The sequence below is a fragment of the Tachypleus tridentatus genome, chromosome 1, assembly GCF_004210375.1.
Source record: "Tachypleus tridentatus isolate NWPU-2018 chromosome 1, ASM421037v1, whole genome shotgun sequence".
Classification (NCBI taxonomy): domain Eukaryota; kingdom Metazoa; phylum Arthropoda; class Merostomata; order Xiphosura; family Limulidae; genus Tachypleus; species Tachypleus tridentatus.
This window is the reverse complement of record NC_134825.1, coordinates 106771179-106776299: the sequence shown is the minus strand read 5'-3', so window position 1 is coordinate 106776299 and position 5121 is coordinate 106771179. Positions and strand designations below refer to the sequence as shown.

The 5121-nt window shown below is 34.4% G+C and overlaps 1 long non-coding RNA gene across 3 annotated transcripts; it reads left to right on the top strand.

The window, feature by feature from the left end:
• The first annotated feature begins 465 nt into the window (after nt 1-465).
• Nucleotides 466-4798, top strand: LOC143257457 (uncharacterized). Of its 3 annotated transcripts, none has more exons than XR_013031867.1 (2): nt 466-3594; nt 4350-4798. It is a non-coding gene; the product is annotated as an uncharacterized LOC143257457 (long non-coding RNA). The 3 variants fall into 3 exon arrangements; XR_013031864.1 differs by having other exon boundaries at nt 4065-4798; XR_013031863.1 differs by having other exon boundaries at nt 4062-4798.
• Nucleotides 4799-5121: the final 323 nt, after the last annotated feature.

The window sequence follows — 5121 nt, the reverse complement described above, 5'->3', positions numbered from 1 at the left end:
GAAGTGTGAACTTTGTGTGATTTTTGTCATAACGAGCTATATTTCCGAAATAAACACACAAGTAATATTGCTTTTTTTCCGATTTTATCGAGTAAACTTAAATTTAAAAAGTATGTTCATTTTCTCGTTGATTGAGTTTTGGTTATAATTTTTAAATTAATCAAATATTTGAAATAGCTTTCTTCGTAATTTTGAACACGTAGGGCAAGGTCTAAACAAGTTTACAATCAACTAGATTTTAATATATTTGATTATAACTTTAAATTGTTTAAAAGACAACTTTAAATAGTTTGGACTTGTATATCGGGAAAACTTAAACTTAATACTTCAGGATTTTCCTTTTATATTTTTTATAAAGAACATTCTTTCTGATAGATGGGGCTGTAATGCATCAGGATATTTCTCTTTGTTATTGAAAACAATATTCGAGATAATAGATGGCGCTACGGGATATTATATCGCAATATAAAGGTTACATAATAGGTGTTATATGGTTGTGTACTTCCGCAAAATTTCTAGAATGCTCTTTTGACTTTTCGTTAAGCATGTTACACAATTTCCCTTTAACCTTTTATAAAAACAAATGTTTATTACTCTTAAATACGTTTGGTGCTTAATAAAGATCTGAAAATTAAAACTTTGCGTCAGAATATGAGAGCTATATTCTCTATTTGTTGCACTAGAATACAGTGAAAAGGCCCATGAGTGCTATTTAAGGCGTTTTTTGTGCCTCGTGACGTAGTAGACGACTTGAGAGAGTTTCGAATAGTACGGTTGAAGGGCGTGAAAGCGGATTTTGAACGGAAGGTAGACGAGAACTTCGGAGATTAGAAGAACAACCAGAGGCGACGTAAAGGCAACGATGAATGGCAAATTTTAAGAAAACATTAGTGAAATATCAGTTTGATATAGTAATTGCATATTCTTATTTAAAAAAAGAAATAGGGCTGAAGAGTTATCGTGTAGATGCAAATATGATAATTCTAAATTTATTGTAACGATAAACGTAAATGTTTTTGAGTAAACATCCCGATAGTAATAATGTGATGCTAGTTTAATCATCTGTTGCTGTTTTTTTTCCAAAAGTTTTTAGTGGGGGAAGATTCAAGACAAACACTCGTGTGCTAACTATGTATCTGTTGCTGTAGTAATTTCTGGAAGAGGACTATATGTTAATCACTTTTTCCCTCTGGCGAAATCTGCACAAAAAAATAACGAAACGATAATGTGAAGATAGACTTACTCGGCGTATGTTTTTTAAACATTTTATGTATAGGTGTTACTATATGTGATGCGACTATAATTACAACTGACTTGCATATAGTCTCTAGGCTGTCGAACAAGGGTGGAAAGGTGGGATTAAAGAAACTTTGGTTTTGTTTTTTAATAGGTTCAACTGATGTATAGATTCTACTGTACTTGCAGTTGTACTTGTAGATTAATCTACAATATCTAACTTTGCCTTTTGATGGTAAAGAATCTCGAAATGACTAACTGCATAAGGAGTGTGTAAGTACTGCAAGGACAGGTAACTTTCCTACTAACTACATCGTTTTCGTTTTTGTAGATTGTTAAAAGATGGAAGTCCAAATTACGAAATGAGTTGCACGTATTTTGTGCGTTGTGTAAGGATGATGAACTGTTGGGGATGGGTTGCTTTTTCTGTTTTTTGAAGTACAATTGCAGAACGGAAGTTACTGTCACGGATTTCATTCGCCATGGTCGTAGAAGAATAGTCATCTGTTCCTAGTTTGGAGTAAATGTAACATTCTGACTCTTGTATAGGGTAAGCTGTATTTGGGGTGTTAACAACTTTGCGTTTTTACTTTTCATCTAATGTTTAATTCCTTGTTAGTTACAAAAGAGATTTACATTCAAAGTTTTACTCTGAATACCGTGCAAGACTTGCTGTACGAGTTTATTGTAACTGAAGTGATAACGTAAACCGTAAATTCAGTCTGGCCTCAATAGATATTTTAATGGCAATTTCCATACCTGATCTGTATCTTAAGACAAATGCCGCCCTTTACCTTGTTCTGTGGGTAGGGTGGTAGTGGTTTACTTGCACCTTGATTACTTAAATAGGTTCAGTAAAGTGAAGAATCTCCATGAGACCCTTAAGAGCTTGCCACGTATGTATGATTGTTTTTTATTATGCTGTTTCGTCATTCAAACTCAACCCTGAGAACGAAGAAGAGTACTTGTAGTTGATACACCTGCAGTAAGGTAACATTTTGTATTGGTGAACATGTTTTTCTGAAGGTTAATATATGTTACAGTAACGTTAGCAAAACTTGCTAGGGAATAGGTGTTTTTGGTAAATATCACGCAGGTTCTTCAACATGAATTCTTGGTGATGTCGGAATTTCGTCCCTTTTTTTCATACTACTGACGTGTATCTGGAAGATCGTCCAACCTTGATCATGTGCCATTGGTACGTCTAGACCAATAGGTAATTTCGGTTAATTTAAGTGCATGTTAAACGAACGTGTAATTAGAACAGGGGTTCTTAACAGGTCCCACCCTAGGGGTGGATGATTCCCAAGGGGTGCGAGGATGCCATGAATAATTAAAGCAAATCTATATTTTTACATAAGAGTATGCTTTATATTTCTCCAGGGGGTGCGAGAAATGATTACTGATTTGAAAGGGGTGCAAACACTGAAAAAGGTTAAGAACCGCTGAATTAGAAGGATTCCGCTTAGTTACCAGCCTCTGATTAATACTTTCTTACTTTGATTAGTCAACTGAACTTTATACAGGTTAGGGATAATCCGAGTGTAACTCGTAACTGTCTTCAACATAGCGTACTTGAATTACCTGCAGTAGAATGTTGATCTATCTCATTCATAGTAATAGTTCAGAGTTATGTGCTCTGCAAATACTTTTCGCGTGTGTGGCGTTTTTTTTTTTCTTCCACTGAATTAGGTCTTAAAAAATGACGTTCACCTGCAGACTTGTGAACAACTGAGATTCACGTACTGTTGAAGATCGTAATATTAGGATATGCTGATCTCGCAGCCTCAGCAAGCAAATTGTTGGACGGAGATGTCTATTATGGATGATGAATGCACATTTTTTTAACCTCCCAAGTACTACCTTCTGTTTCAACTATACACCTTAATTGGAACCAACAGAAAATTCTCAATGTAGTCGTGCATGAAAATTGTGTCCTGACATCTTTTGCATGGGCTTAAGTATAGTAACGTGTAAACTACCACTAAACTGGATAAACAAGTAATGTATATTGTGCTGTATTTCTTGTTTCAAATGTTTTATATAAAAAAGCAAAAAACACCGTAACTCTTGCTATTGTAAAACATGCAAGTTTAACTGTTTTAACAAACCTCAGTGTAAAGCTAATGGGTAGAATTTGTGTAATTTTAAAGACGAACTTCTACATACCTGATTTTTTTTTGGGGGGGATTTGTTTACTTAACTTCTCAGAATACTTGAATAGGTTCAACACTGGATAAATCTCGGACTACGAAATAACCACGAAGGTTTGAGACGTTTCATGTATAGTCACTCTGAAAACTTAGTGAAGACTGAAGAGAGAATTGTAGATACGTGGCTTTTACAAGTTGTATTAAGGTAACATTTTGTTACTGTAAACTGCATCTTATTTGAATATTGGCACTGAATTTCCCCGTCATTTTGGAACTTGTTCGTAGGAAGTGACAAGTTTAATGCAGTAGTTGCCAAGTTCTGCAGCTTGAATCTTGGAGTTGGGAGAACAGTTCTGTGTTTTTAACATCAGCAGTATATCTGCTGTGTGCAACTGTTAGTAGTAGTTATCACATATAGTTAGTCTATATTTTTTTTTTTTTTTAATATAGAATTATCGGTTATTAATGTAGCAGGTATAGTTCAATGTTTACATTTTCTTAAGTTGATCAAAGTATGAACTTTAGTGGTTTACGGTGAACGATTTGGTGGCTTTCTAAGTGCAGAGTTAACCAATTGTATTCGTGTCGGAATGTGCAAGTTTGTTAACTAAATATTTATTTTGTGTGCTATAATGGGAGGGTGGGAGCTAATTTTTTTTTTACGTTGTAAAGTAGGATGACCAGAGTTCTGAAAGTCCGTAAAGGTGTTCACCAGTAACATCCCGAAATATGGGTCCTACGGTTTGGACACGACTTTCACAGTGGAGGTGTACGGTTGAATCTTGGCTGGCTGATTCTGATAAGTAGTAACTTGTTTCGTAGTCCACTATTAAAGAAAACCAACTTTATCTAACAGTCTCAGTATTTTTATTCTTGTTTTATATAAGTGAAAAGTCGTTTGTTCTGAGATTCTGGAAGCAGAGCTTTAAAATGTTAGAAATTGCATATCTCGCCTTATAGGTGAAGCTCTTAGTACAAGACATACAAGTTGTATTCCATCTTCAGTGATAATTTACACCTCGATCTTTGAGCGATAAGTTTCTACTTGTCATTCAACCAAGTCTTCTCGTGTGGCTTCTTATAGTAAGAAGCTGAATGAGGAGTGGAAGTTTTTCATGGTGAACAGTTGGTTGTAATCTAGTGGTCCTATTTGAAATTTGTACTTGAATATTTATCGTGTATTTTGTGAAATCTTCCAGTATAAGATACTTCTGAACATTATACTTGTTACCACGAGTTTGTGTACATGGACATATCGTATGGATTGTGCAACTGTTAGAGAAAAGACGTGGAGTGTTGGATACTTTGTGTGTAGTGTTCATCAGCGTTTCATTTAACGAAATGATTAAAACCTTTTGGAGTTTTTGTATGAATTGTACGTTATTTGATTAAAAGGGTATTTACCCATATTTCTTCTTCATATTTCATTTGTGTTTCAACTAAACTCATTAATATATTAACTTCACGCTAAAGCAGCGAACAACTTCCCGGTTTATGTAAACCGGATACAAAACATTCCTAGCTTACACATGTCAGAAATCACAATTGGCTTTGTATTAAGTAACAAATTCATAGAAACTGCAAGTTACATATTAAAAAATAAAAGCCACTGTTAACCATTATTTTAGAAGTAAATTACTAAAACTTCTACATTTCAAATACAACTAAGACTATATATCTTCGTTTGTTTCAAGAACAATTTGAAAACATGCAAGTCTTCAAAAACAGATGA